The sequence below is a fragment of the Leucoraja erinacea genome, unplaced genomic scaffold, assembly GCF_028641065.1.
Source record: "Leucoraja erinacea ecotype New England unplaced genomic scaffold, Leri_hhj_1 Leri_70S, whole genome shotgun sequence".
Lineage (NCBI taxonomy): Eukaryota > Metazoa > Chordata > Chondrichthyes > Rajiformes > Rajidae > Leucoraja > Leucoraja erinaceus.
The window spans coordinates 375,001-390,000 of record NW_026576630.1 but is presented as its reverse complement, the minus strand read 5'-3'; the positions used below and the strand labels follow the sequence as shown (position 1 = coordinate 390,000).

General features: G+C 48.4%; 1 protein-coding gene across 1 annotated transcript in view; it reads left to right on the top strand.

Moving 5' to 3' along the window:
* The window catches only part of LOC129694565 (neurexin-1-like), a 101,665-nt gene that overhangs the window by 6,440 nt on the left and 80,225 nt on the right, over positions 1–15,000 (top strand). The window lies entirely within an intron of this gene.

Genomic DNA, 15,000 nt, shown 5'->3' with positions numbered 1-15,000 from the left:
TACAGTCAGCACCTGTGGTCAGGATGGAACCTGGGTCTCTGGCGCTGTGAGGCAGCAGCTCTACCCGCTGCGCCACTGTGACGAGTTTTGACGTGAAATTGTTCTGCATTACACGTGTGGTAATAGTCCATAAGCCCACGACCCTGTTTCTCATGCTGCTTCCCTGCTGCTTGGCTTCACAGCCTGTGGCGTCTTTCTGTGAAACCTCTTCATCAGTGCAGGGGTTGTTTCAGTCACTGCCCGGGTGTCAGGAGTGCGAACAGAAACAGGCCCTTCGGCCCACCCAGTCCGAGCTGGACATCAACCATCCGTTTACACCAATCCATTTAATTCTCCCCACATTCCCATCATCTCTCCCCCTCATCCACATTCCAGGCCAAATAACCCACGTAGTTGGGATGTGAGGGGAAGCAGAGCAACTGAGTGAAACCGCGCGGTCTCAGGGAGAGCGTGCAAACTACACACACACACACACGCACGCACACTCACACAGACACACATAGGCACACACACAGACACACACACGCACACGCAGACACAGACACACACACACACACACACACACTCACACACACACACACACACACACACACACACACACACACACACACACACACACACACACACACACACACACACACACACACACACACACACACACACACACACAGACACACACAGAGACACACACACACACACACACACACACACACACACACACACACACACACACACACACACACACACACACACACACACACACACACACACACACACACACACACACACACACACACACACACACACACACACACACACATAACGGCGGTGGACGGGATTGATCCCGGATCTCTGGCTCCAACACTGTAGCGCCCAGGTTAGGATGCTGTGATACCTATCTACTCTAATTCCATTGCTCTCCTGAGGGTGTGTGTGTAATGTCTGTGGTACATCCCTGTTCTGACTGTACATAACATCAGTACAAGATGACTCACTAAGGGCCAGGGACAATCACTGAAACTCGTTGATCTAGTTTATTCCACTCCGTCTAACTGTACTGCACGTGTGTGCTTTCGTCATACAAGTATGTCATCAACTAGTCGGCACTGTAGTTTGTGCCCTGTCTGGGCTCTGAATGCACTTCAGAGAGCTTCATTGAAGTTTACTCACAAATGGAATCTCCCACCCGAACATCCTGATCACATCAACACTCATCCAGAAGCATATCATGATGCAAGCTCCAAATAGGAGATTTAAAAATATATGTATTTTTAACAGTCCCGTAATGCTCAGTCCTGATTTAGAGATACCCGGTAGAGATGATAGTTTAGAGATGCAGCGCGAACACAGGCTCTTCAGTCAACTGAGTCCACTCTGACCAGCAATCACTGTACACTAGCACTAGACTATACACTAGGGGCAATTTATAATTTTTATCAAAGCCAATTAACCTACAAACCTTTGCGTTAGAAACATAGAAAACGTAGGAAATAGATGCAGGAGTAGGCCATTTGATCCTTCGAGCCAGCACCGCCATTCAATATGATCATGGCTGATCATCCAAAATCAGTACCCCGTTCCTGCTTTTTCCCCATACCCTTCTTTCTCAGCGGGACAGGCAGCACCTCTGGAGAGGAATAGGTAACGATTCGGGTCGAGACCTTTCTTCAGTCTGAAACGTCACCCATTCCTTCTCTCCAGAGATACTGCTTGTCCCGCTGAGTTACTCCAGCTTTTTGTGTATATCTTCAGTTTAAACCAGCATCTGCAGTTCCTTCCAACACGGTGGTCTACATAGATTCAACAAGTACCTCAACCCTCTGTTGATGCGTTTTTAGTTCTCTCTCAATTGTGGAGCAGACAACGAGTGTGCAATCGGTACAAATGTTCCCCCAGGATAAACAAGACCCAGAGACTCCAACAGCAGCTCGTGCCTTCACCCTGCAACATGTAAACATGTTCTTCTAATCCTTTTTGACAAAACGGCCATTTGTGACTATTTTAACACGGCTGATAGGAGAAAGATGAGCCTTGCTCATAAACCATTGAGAATATGCTTCAAATAATTTGATTTTCTCCATGAGGCTAAATTTAAACCTATCTGTTCTGTCAATGCATGCTTGAGTTGGCATTGGCAGTGACTGATCTCAATCCAATTTGTCTGTAAGCTTACGTTATGGATACATTTCTTGCTCATTATGGTATGAATTGAAGCAGCTCTGGGAAAGAATTTGGTCCTTGTCGGGGCTAGGCACGTGTGAGTTGATTGTCCGCCAGTCATTGAAACAGGCCTGAGGATAATTCTCAACCAGAAATCCTGGATACATTTACTCCTTATTCTCCTCAACGTCAGCAGACAGATTCCTAAAGGCCGGATGCATTGTGTAAGCATCTGTGTTTGCCGAGCGGTACACAATTTAAATTCAGCAGTACTTAAAGGAGCTTAGAGAGGACTTGGTGATGGACACATAATGCTGGAGTAACTCAGCGGGTCAGGCAGCATCTGTGGAGAACATGGATAGGTGGCGTTTCACAGAGTGCTGGAGTAACTCAGCGGGTCAGGCAGCATCTGTGGAGAACATGGATAGGTGACGTTTCACAGAGTGCTGGAGTAACTCAGCGGGTCAGGCAGCATCTGTGGAGAACATGGATAGGTGACGTTTCACAGAGTGCTGGAGTAACTCAGAGGGTCAGGCAGCATCTGTGGAGAATATGGATAGGTGACGTTTCACAGAGTGCTGGAGTAACTCAGCGGGTCAGGCAGCATCTGTGGAGAACATGGATAGGTGACGTTTCACAGAGTGCTGGAGTAACTCAGCGGGTCAGGCAGCATTAGTGGAGAACAGGATAGGTGACGTTTCACAGAGTGCTGGAGTAACTCAGCGGGTCAGGCAGCATCTGTGGAGAACATGGATAGGTGACGTTTCACAGAGTGCTGGAGTAACACAGCGGGTCAGGCAGCATCTGTGGAGAACATGGATAGGTGGCGCTTCACAGAGTGCTGGAGTAACTCAGAGGGTCAGGCAGCATCTGTGGAGAATATGGATAGGTGACGTTTCACAGAGTGCTGGAGTAACTCAGCGGGTCAGGCAGCATCTGTGGAGAACATGGATAGGTGACGTTTCACAGAGTGCTGCAGTAACTCAGCGGGTCAGGCAGCACCGGAGGAGAACATGGATAGGTGACATTTTGGGTCGAGACCCTTCTTCAAACCAAAGCCGGCACCGATGAACCGGGAGTCCACAATGGTCCATTGTTGGCTGTGGAAGAGGTGATAACAAAAGGATACGATTAGTAAAACTAGCAGGACTATGGTGGGGGAGGGACAGAGAGAGAGATGGAATGTAAGGGTTACTTGAAATTAATAAGATCACTATTCATACTGCTGGGGTGTAATCTACCCAAGCAAAATATGATGTGCTGTTCCTCCAATTTGCATTGGGCCTCACTCTGGCAGTGGAGGAGGCCCAGGACAGAAAGGTCAGTGTGGGAATGGGAGGGGGAGTTATAAAGTGTTGAGCAACGTGGAGATCAGGTAGGTTTAGGCGGACTGAGCGGAGGTGTTCAGCGAAAAAATCGCCGCGCCTGCGCTTGGTCTCACTGATATTCCTTCCCACTCGGCAGGGATAAGGATGGGGCTGTGGGAAGATCGGAAGCTTTCTGTAGGACCAGGGACTCGGTGACTATCTGATAAGGTGCTAGTGAGGAGGATTCCTGTGAAAGCTGAACTGAATTATTAATTGGATCTGAGGAGATGTGGGATACTTATCAATACGGAGTGTTCTCAGTGGGTAACTGACACCAGCAAAAATCCCCAGGGGGTCACCAAAGAATTTGACCCTGTGTGCCTTTAAGTGGAGCATCAGAGGTTTACGATCGCGTTCAGTTCCATGTGAAGTTAATATTCTTGAAGGGGCTACATGTTATTCAGCCAGATCTACAGAGAGCGTGCAATTGATGAAAGGCAAATGGCATTTAATGTCGGGGAATGTGTGTTAATCGGTTCTGACAGGGAATAGCGGTGAGGATGCACAGTGAAAGGTAAACGGTGAAGGTGTGTGTCGCAGAATGTTGATGAGGAAGGAACCTTATCCTTCAATCAAGAATCCTTCGACCACATCCTCTCCAAAGCCTTTTCTGCTTTACTCCAGCATTTTCTGAACCCTCTAGCTCCTGACAAGCATTCATCTTCCTTCTGAAGAAGGGTCTCAACCCGGAACGTCACCCATTCCTCTCTCCAGAGACGCTGCCTGTCCCGCTGAGTTACTCCAGCATTTTGTGTCTATCTTCGGTTTAAACCAGCGTCTGCAGTTCCTTCCCACACATCTTCCTTCCTCTCTCTCCCCTCTTTTCCCTTTCTTCTCTTCCTTTCTTTCTTCCTTTGTCTCTCCCTTCCCTTTCTTTGTCTCATTTCCCGCTTCCCCTTCCGTCATCTCTCCCTTGTTCTTTTTTCTTTTGGAGATACAGCGCGGAAACAGGCCCTTCGAGTCCGCACCGACCAGCGATCCCCGCACACTTACACTATCCTACACACACACGAGGGAAAATTTACATTTATACCAAGCCAATTAACCCACAAACCTGCACGTCCTTGGAGTGTGGGAGGAAACCGGAGCACCCGGAGAAAACCCACGCAGGTCACGGGGAGAACGTGCAAACTCCGTACAGACAGCACCCGCAGTCGGGATGGAACCCGGGTCTCTGGTACTGTGAGGCAGCAGCTCTACCCGCTGCACCACCGTGACTCTCTTTCTCTTCTTTCTTTCTCTTTTACACCACCATCCATTCTCTCTCTCTCTTCCTCCATCTCTCTTCCCCTTCCTCCCTTCCCTCGCTTTCTCCCCTCTCATCAGTAATAAATAAATCACCGAATGCCCCTCAGCCCTCCTTGTTCAGTTCAGTTTAGTTTATTGTCCCGTGTACCGAGGTACAGTGAAAAGCTTTTGTTGCGTGCTAACCAGTCAGCTGAAAGACAATACGTGATTACAATCAAGCCATTTACAATGTATAGATACATGATAAGGGAATAACATTGAATGCAAGTTTATGGCAGAAAAGGCCGATCAAGGATAGTCTGAGGGTTACCGATGAGGTAGATAGTAGTTCAGCACTTGCCCGGTCAAGATTCAAGATTCAAGATTCAAGATAGATTTAATTGTCACATGTGCCAGATATGCCAGACGGTCAGGTCATTTTCACTGTACATGTATAGTGACAATAAATGGCATATATATATATATATGTATGTGACACCAACCACAGTGATGGAGGTTATTCCCAGCAAACATCAACTTCTCAGTCGACAGTTTACATCTTTTGTTCATAAAATCCGCATTAGTATATGGGAAATGTTAGCTGGAAGCTGCCATTCAGCCCTTCTAAATCTGTTTTATCAGTCGGTTATATACTGGTTTAACCTCAGCTGCCTGTTGTCCACAAGACCAAAAGATTCATCTCAGACTTGAACGTTCTCCCTGTGATCGCGTGGGTTTTCTCTGGGTGCTCCAGTTTCCTCCACGTTCCAAAGACGTGTGGGTTTGTAGGTTAATGGGCCATGATCACAATGAATGGCGGTGCTGGCTCAAAGGGCCGAATGGCCTCCTCCTGCACCTATTTTCTTGTAGCCTGTATCTCTCAACAAGACTGTATCTCCAAACTAAAGCAGGCCAATCCACGAGAGGAAACAACCTGTTGGTGTGTGCGAGCTCGCTGGCTGATGTTTGGCCGCGGTCCAAAGAGCGTTATTGGCCCGAACATGGAATAAAGCGTTAGTCCTGGAGGGGGTTGGAGAGAATGAGAGTGATGGGGACAGCTCGGAGATTGGAAACAAGCCTGCTATTTCACATTTGTATACAACCATTAGGCACAATGCCTGTTAAAATTGTGCAGAATAGCGTGCGGCTGTGTATGTTATTATCTAGTCTTTTATATCCTTTTTTTGCATGACTAAGCACCATGTGAATCATTCATGCTCAGTTGAGAGAACTTTATAAACTGCGGAAAGGGAAGCTGAATACAAATACCGAAACAAAATCGGAGATGGCGATGTGTATATTGCTCCTCACAGCAGGGCTCCCAGTTAGGCTCTCCGAATGAAAGAGACTGCTTGTGATCTGGGAGAGCAGCAATTGATGCTTGGAAACTTTATCTCCGTGACGGGAGGATTTTTGTTCACCAGGGCTATTTGCAGGGAGATGGGGGAAAAGGCAAGCGGATGGAATAAAAAATTGAGGGAGTGCAGCGTAGGTTCACCAGGTTAATTCCCGGGATGGCGGGACTGTCATATGCTGAGAGAATGGAGCGGCTGGGCTTGTCTACTCTGGAATTTAGAAAGATGAGAGGGGATCTTATTGAAACATATAAGATTATTAAGGGTTTGGACACACTAGAGGCAGGAGACATGTTCCTGACGTTGGGGGAGTCCAGAACCAGGGGCCACAGTTTAAAAATACAGGGTAAGCCATTAAGAACGGAGATGAGGAAACGCTTTTTCACAGAGTTTTTAGTCTGTGGAATTCTCTGCCTCAGAGGACGGTGGAAGCCGGTTCTCTGGATACTTTCAAGAGAGAGCTAGATAGGGCTCTTAAAGATAGCGGAGTCAGGGGATATGGGGAGAAGGCAGGAACGGGGTACTGATTGGGGATGATCAGCCATGATCACATTGAATGGCAGTGCTAGCTCGAAGGGCTGAATGGCCTACTCCTGCACCTATTGTCTATTGTCTATATAGCATATATAATGTGAGTGAATGGAAGGGCAGATCACTGGGAACCTTGGGCTGAAAGTGGCAGCAGGAGTGGATAGTGTGGTAACGATAGACACATGAAACCTGGAATAACTCAGCGGGTCAGGCAGCTCTCTGGAGAACAGGGCGGCATGGTGGCGCAGCGGGTAGAGCTGCTGCCTCACAGCGCCAGTAACCCGGGTTCAATCCTGACTACAGGTGCGGTCTGTACGGAGTTTGCACGTTCTTCCTGTGACCTACATGGTTTTCTCCGGGTGCTCCGGTTTCCTCCCACACTCCAAAGGCGTACGGGTTTGTGGGTTAATTAGCTTGGTATGAATGTAAATTGTCCCCAGTGTGTGTAGGATAGATCGCTGGTCGGCACGGACTCAGTGGGCTGATTCTGAAAGGTCTGATTCTGCGATGTATCTCTCAACTAAACTAAACTAAGCTAAATGATAACTAATGTGTAGGAAGGAACTGCAGGTGCTGGTTTCCACTGAAGATAGACACAAATTGCTGGAGTAACTCAGCGGGACAGGCAGCATCTCTGGATAGAAGGAATGGGTGACGTTTCGGGTCGAGCCCTTTCATTAGAGAGCCTCCTAAATAAAACCCTCCACCAGTAACTCCTCATTAAAATCACAACTATTCCAGGGATTCTGCAGTTAGATAATGGAGTGGCTAGAGGGGCTGAACGATCTCTTTGTGAATCTGCTCATGCCCTCAAGCCGCAGAGAGCTGAGCCTTGATGTTCTGCCGCTGGCGTCCTGCTTTCCCCAGTGTCTCTGCGACATGTTGGTTAAAGTGGAGGCTAGAACTGAGCAAAGTGTTGGAGTAACTCAGCGGGACAGACCGTCAGGCAGCATCTCTGGAGAGAAGGAATGGGTGACGTTTCGGGTCGAGACTCCAGAGATGCTGCCTGTCCCGCTGAGTTACTCCAGCATTTTGTGTATATCTTCAGTGTTAACCAGCACTTGCAGTTCCTTCTTGCACATTGTATTCTCAAGTTTGTTCTAATCAAAGTTGTGTATCCATATTATCGCTCTTTCCCTGCGTAAATAAATGCTGGAGCAGGCTCTGCACATCTTATTAACCCGCCCTGCCACCTTTAATGATTTGTGTCTTTACCCCAGAGTCCCTCAGCCTCGTGTGACCTGCGCAGTGCCCCGCTCCACAGTGCTGACACACCACTCATGTGTGGGGCATTCATTGAATGAAATCAAACCCAGCGTTTTCAGTTCACTGGAGAGTTCGGCAATAATCTCTAATCATTACCTGTAATTTAAAAAGATCCAGAGGTAAACAACCCACGTCCAAACATTAATTTCATTAGGCAGAACTGAAGCCTTTGATTTACGGAGAGCCTGGAAAAGATTCCAGCCGCCTGTTGCTCATGTTAACGTACCAGCAGGACGACAGACGACGAACTCGACGAGTGGCCACGGTGGCGCAGCGGGTAGAGCTGCTGCCTCACAGCGCCAGAGATCCGGGTTCCATTCCAACTACGGGTGCTGTCTGTACGGAGTTTGTACGTTCACCCCGTGACCTGCGTGGATTTTCTCCGAGATCTTCCGTTTCCTCCCACACTCCAAAGACGTACAGCTATGTAGGTTAATTGGCTCGGTGTAAGTGTAAATTGTCCCTAGTGTGTGTAGGATGGCGTTAGTGTGCAGGGATCGCTGGTCGGTGTGGACCCGGTGGGCCGAAGGGCCTGTTTCCTCACTGTATCTCTAAACTAAACTAAACTATGGGTGACGTTTTGGGTCGAGACCCTTCTTCAGATTGAAGTAGGATCTCGACCCGAGACGTCATCCACTCTTTCTCTCCAGAAATGCTGCCTGTCCCGCTGGGTTACTCCAGCATTCTGTGTATCTTTTCTTAAACCACTATCGAATCTGCCTCCACCACCATCAGTGACAGTATGTTCCAGGCAACCACCACACTGTGTAAAAAAAAACCTGTCCCACACGTCTCATTTAATCATTTCCCCTCTCACCTTAAACTGATGTCCTCCAGTATTTGATACATCTACCCTGGGGAAAATGGTTCTGACTGTCAATGCCTCTCATGTTGTAAACGTCTATGAAGCCTCCCCTCTGCCATCTTCTCGAGGTTGGAGGCTGTGAGCTTGACATTTCTTCTGCGTTCTTTGAGGTGTGGATACACCACCCAATGTTGTTAGGAGGTAGTTTTGACCCAGCACTGGTGAAGGAACAGCAATAGACTTCCAAGTCAGGATAGTGTGAGATAGAGGGGAAGCTGGGTGTGGTGGTGCAGTCCGTAATGGAGTGCCTCACTAGCTCATCCTGTAGTGTTGAACTTATTACGAATTATTGAGACTTCACCTTTCCAGCCTGTTTCCTTTATCATCGTTACTTTTCTGAATATCTTTCATTCATTTGTTCTATATCTCTCTACATCACCGTCATTATCTCGTTTCCCATTCCACTGACTCTCAGTCTGAAGAAGGGGCTCGACCGGGGTGGATTTTCTCTTCTCCAGAGTGTGGGATGGACTCCAGGTGTCTATCTTGGGTGGACAGGTCTGTGTGGTGGACAGGTGTGGGATGGACAGGTGTGGGGTGTGGGGTGGACAGGTGTGTGGTGGACAGGTGTGGGATGGACAGGTGCGGGGTGGACAGGTGTGGGGTGGACAGGTGGGGGGTGGACAGTGGGGGGGTGGACAGGGGGGTGGACATGGACAGGGGGGGTGCGGGGTGGACAGGTGTGGGGTGGACAGGTGTGGGGTGGACAGGTGTGGGGTGGACAGGGTGGGGGGTGGACAGGGGGGGTGGACAGCTGTGTGGGTGGACAGGTGTGGGGTGGACAGGTGTGGGGTGGACAGGTGGGGGGTGGACAGGTGTGGGGTGGACAGGTGGGGGGTGGGGGTGGGGTGGACAGGTGTGGGGTTGGGCAGGTGTGGGTGGACAGGGGGTGGACAGGTGGGGGGTGGGGGTGGTGGGGGTGGACAGTGTGGTGTGGGGGTGGACAGGTGGGGGGTGGGGGGTGGGCAGGTGGGGGACAGTGTGGGGGTGGACAGGTGGGTGGTGGACAGGTGTGGGGTGGATAGGTGTGGGGAGTTAGGAGGTGAGCTCGTCACCAGCGAATCCCGAGCCTCTGACCTGCTATAGCACCACATTGTATGCAGGGCTACTCCAGTGCAATTTCTTGTCAATGGTCACATTCAGGATAGGATCAAATCTCGGGGGAAATAGCTGAGCACAAGAACCAACTGAATTGCGGTTCAACTAGAGGCAGGGCCCTCTTAATTAGTTGAGTTTAGTTTATAGATACAGTGTGGAAACAGGCCCTTCAGCCCAACGAGTCCACACTGACCAACGATCAGCCGTACACTTGTTCTATCCGACACACCAGAGACAATTTACAGACGTCAATTAATCTACAAACCTGTACGTCTTTGGAGTGTGGGAGGAAACGCACGTGGTCACAGGGTAAACGTACAAACTCCGTACAGTCAGGATCGAACCTGGTTCTCTGGCGGCTGTGAGGCAGCAACTCTACCGCTGCGCCACTGTGTCGGTTTAGTAGGCTGAATGGTCCTCTCCCTCTGACGAATGGACTGGCAGTAACTATCCTCTTTGGGTACTTGTGTGTGGCAGGCAGATTATAATGAGGCAGGTCTTCACCACGTCAGGCTGGGTGAATACACATTGTTGCCAGGATGCAGGCAAGGTCTGGGACCTCACATTTTCTACAAAGTGTCACAATCTGCTTTCCTTCCAGTGTGTCAGCTGAAAGACTTTAATCCGCTGTTGCCGAGCAATAACCACATCCACCAAGAACCGTAACGTTTCACGTTATGGCGGCATGGTGGCGCAGTGGGTGGAGTTGCTGCCTCACAGAGCCTGAGTCGGTTCCATCCCGACTACGGGTGCTGTCTGTACGGAGTTTGTACCTTCTCCCCATGATCCACGTGGGTTTTCTCTGAGATCTTCGGTTTCCTCCCACGCTCCAAAGACGTACAGATTTATAGGTTAATTGGCTTGGTTTGAATGTAAAATGAGTGTGTGTGTGTGTGTAGGGTAGTGTTAGTGTGCGGGGATCGCTGGTCACCGCGGACCCGGTGGGCCGAAGGGCACGTTTCACCGTTGTATCTCTAAACTAAACTAAATTTCAGAAACATCCAAAGTAATTCCATGATAAACAAAGTTTTTCACTCTATCTCCATGCCTGTGACAATAATAAATAATCACCAACCAAAAACAAGTACAAGCTCCCAATTAATCTGCATCCGTGAGCCCAACGCTGCGGGAATGAGAGCTGGGGGTTTTAGTTTAGTTTATTGTCATTCCTAACTGTCACTAGGGGTCGTTGTAACTTGCGGGCGGAGCACCAAGACAAATTCCTTGTATGTGAATACTTGGCTAATAAACTTATTCATTCACTCATTATTGTCACCTACTGAGGTACAGTGAAAAGATTTTTGTTGCATGCTATCCAGTCACAGTAAAGACTATGCATGATCACAATCAACCCATCCACACTATACAGATACCAGAAAAGGGGTAATATTTAGTGCATGATAAAGTCTGATTAAAGATAGTTCATAGATCTATAATGAGGTAGATAGTAGTTCAGGACCGCTCTCTTGTTGGTGAGAGGACGGTTCAGTTGCCTGATAACAGCCGGGAAGAAACTGTCCCTGAATCTGGAGGTGTGTGTGCGTTGGTTTTCACACTTCTGTACCTCTTGCCCGATGGGAGAGGGGAGAAGAGGGAGTGACCGGGGGTGAGACTGGTCCGTGATGATGCTGCTGGCCTTGCCGAGGCAGCGTGAGGTGTAGATGGAGGCGGTGGATGGAAGGGAGACTGGTCCGTGATGATGCTGCTGGCCTTGCCGAGGCAGCGTGAGGTGTAGATGGAGTCAATATACGGAGACACATAGGGATGAAGGGTGGCCAGAAGCAAGTGTCGATTTCAGCACAGTGGAGAAATGTGTGCAGAGAATATATGCTTGAACACAAGAGTGAGTGTCAGGGAGAGGCGATGAAGCTGGCCACAGAACACAACTGGTAACGTATCTCCTCTCCTTCCCAATTATCCACCTCACAACACATTGATGCACATCCCACTATCTAATCATATTTGCTATTCGTCGCTTTGAACCCACTTCACACCCTTAATTGCCAAGGCTGTTCCTTTGTTTCTCTGCCTCTGCTCACAGGCGCTCCCAAATTTCCCAAGGAATTATTCAAATCTCAGATATTCCACAAAACATCCTTTGATGTGATCATTCATCGTTTCTTCGACCACTTTGTTGATCTCTGTTGCCCATTTAGAATTACCACAATTGATTTTCCACCTGTATTCTGCTATCCAGCCAATTAGTAAATCCACTCCAAAACAACTTCAAATTTGATTGTATAATCTTTTAATTCTTCCGTCAAGTCTCAGAGGAAGATATCAGTGTATACAGTGCCCACTATCTACTGCCTATCGACTAATTTAATTCTGACGGCAATTTCCATGAATTAGTCTGAAGAAATGAACCAGCCTAAAGAAAGGTCTCGTCCCGAAACATCACCCATTCCTTCTCTCCAGAGATGCTGCCTGACCAGTTACTCCAGCATTTTGTGCCCACCCGAACAGTCTCCTGTCCATTGCATCCACTGTTACTGCCTGACCTACAGAACCTCATGGTCTGCACAAAGTTCCAGCATATGCAGCCCCTTGTGTCTTCATTTCTATGAACTTGTTCCCCTCGTCTACCTTTCCTTAACATGCCTGGGACAGTTTCTGGAACATGGAAAGGCCTAGACTGTTCTGCGAAAATATAGAAGTGTGAAAACGCACACACACACCTCCAGATTCAGGGACAGTTTCTCCCCAGCTGTAATTAGGCAACTAAATCATCCTACCACAACCAGAGAGCAGTCCTGAATTACTATCTACCTCATTGGTGACCCTCAGTCGCTCCTTGATTGGACTTTGCTGGCTTTACCTTGTACTAAACGATACTCCGTTAATCTATACACTGTAAATGGATCGATTGTAATCATGTATTGTCTTTCTGCTGACTGGTTAGCACGCAACAATCGCTTTTCACTGTACCTCGATACACGTGACAATAAACTAAACTGAACTGAAAAAAACATTTAGAGACACCTGTACTTAACAAATAGCTGTTGCTCACTCACTTCCCATCCAAGTGAGGACAGGGAGCATCGCCACTCTGCATCTTTGGGTTTGGTCCAAGTGACCTGTTAAATAGGACAAATACAGACACATGTACAATACAGTTCAGATACCCAGCCTTTAACATACCTACACCTAACCTAACCTAGTTGTTAAGTTACTGGACCATTGAACTGGAGGCACAAGTTCAAATCCCACCATGGAGCCAGGGAATTAAATAAAGCATGGTGGCGCAGCGGGTGGAGCTGCTGCCTCACAGCGCCAGAGATCCAGGTTCTATCCTGATTACGGGCGCTGTCTGTATGGAGTTTGTACGTTCTCTCCCTGTGACCAGCGTGGGTTTTCTCTGAGAACTTTGATTTCGTGCCACACTCCAAAGGCAAACAGGTTTGTAGGGGAATTGGCTTTGGAAAAAATGTAGAAATTGTCCCGAGTGTAGGATGGTGTTAATGTGCGGGGATCGCTGGTCGGTCGGTCGGAGCAGACTCGGTGGGCCTGTTCCTGCTCTGTCGCTCCAAACTAAACCAATATTAAGTGGAAAGTCACTTCCACAGCTACATTGGTCAGTGCAGAAACATAAAAACAACACTACAGCTCTTCAGGGAAGGCAACTGCAGATGCTGGTTTAAACTGAAGATAGACACAAAATGCTGGAGTAACTCAGCAGGACAGGCAGCATCTTTGGAGAGAAGGAATGGGTGGAGTTTCGAGTCAAGACCCTTGTTCAGACTAGCCAGGGGAAAGGGAAATGAGAGATACATGATGTGGAGAGATGTAGATCAAATGAATGAAAGGTATGATGATAAAGGAAAGCCCATTATCAGTTGTTTGCTAGGTGAGAACGAGAAGCTGGAGCCACTGGGGCAATTCTCCTGTTCTTAGCTCAGTCCTCGATGTGACTCCAGGGCCTATGATGTAGTTGAGCCCAATTTGACCCAGCGTCCAGCCACAATAGTTAACCTTGTTCACGTTTTGCATCCTTTGCTTTGAGAGTTAGAGCTTGTTAAAGACATTTCCCGTTTGGCTTCTCTGGTCTGTTATCTCGATAAACCCAGGATTGATCAAGCATCCTCACCTCTGTGAAGTGGTGGGCAATGAAAATGAACCAGAGTGGAGCCTTCATTATCCGTTCAAATTGTCTCACAAATTGTGCCCACTTATCCACAAGGATGTTTGCAGAATGAAAATTGGCCTGAGATGCCATTGTCTGTTCCTGTCTGATACAGGTTACTCGAGAACTTTTCTCCCATTGTTGAGGGATTAATTCCAGTCCTGTGCCTGAGGTAATCATGCATCACTTTGGCCAGACCTTGGTTGTTTTTAAATCAGTCCCACTTTGAGAGAGGGGGGTTTGAGGGTAGTGTGGCAGAGGAGATTTTATTCCCCCCTCCATCCTCCTTGATAACAATGGCTCATTGCTTATTGAAGAGAACCTCCCAAGGTTAACTCCCTCTGTGTGTAGGGATAGGTACACCGAAGACAGACACAAAAAGCTGGAGTAACTCAGAGGGACAGGCAGCATCTCTGGAGAAAAGGAATAGGTAACACTAGACAATATTGGCCCTTCGAGCCAGTGCCGCCATTCAATGTGATCATCCTCAATCAGTATCCCATTCCTGCCTTCTCTCCATATCCCTTAACCATAAGAGCTCGATCTCTTGATAGAGACCCTTCTTCAGGACCCTTGGACCTTGACCCGAAATGTCACCTATCCATGTTCTCCAACGCTGCCTGACCCGCTGAGTTTACTCCAGCACTCTGTGAAACGTCACCTATCCATGTTCTCCACAGATGCTGCCTGGGCCCGCTGAGTTACTCCAGCACTCTGTGAAACGTCACCTATCCATGTTCTCCACAGATGCTGCCTGACCCCTGTTACTCCAGCACTCTGTGAAACTCCTATCCATGTTCTCACACAGATGCTGCCTGGCCCGCTGAGTTACACCTACTCCAGCACGCTGAGTTACTCCAGCAAACGTCACCTATCCATGTCTCCACAGATGCTGCCTGACCCGCTGAGTTACTCCAGCACTCTGTGAAACGTCACCTATCCACAGATGCTGCCTGACCCGCTGAGTTACTCCAGCACTCTGTGAAACGTCACCTATCCATGTTCTCC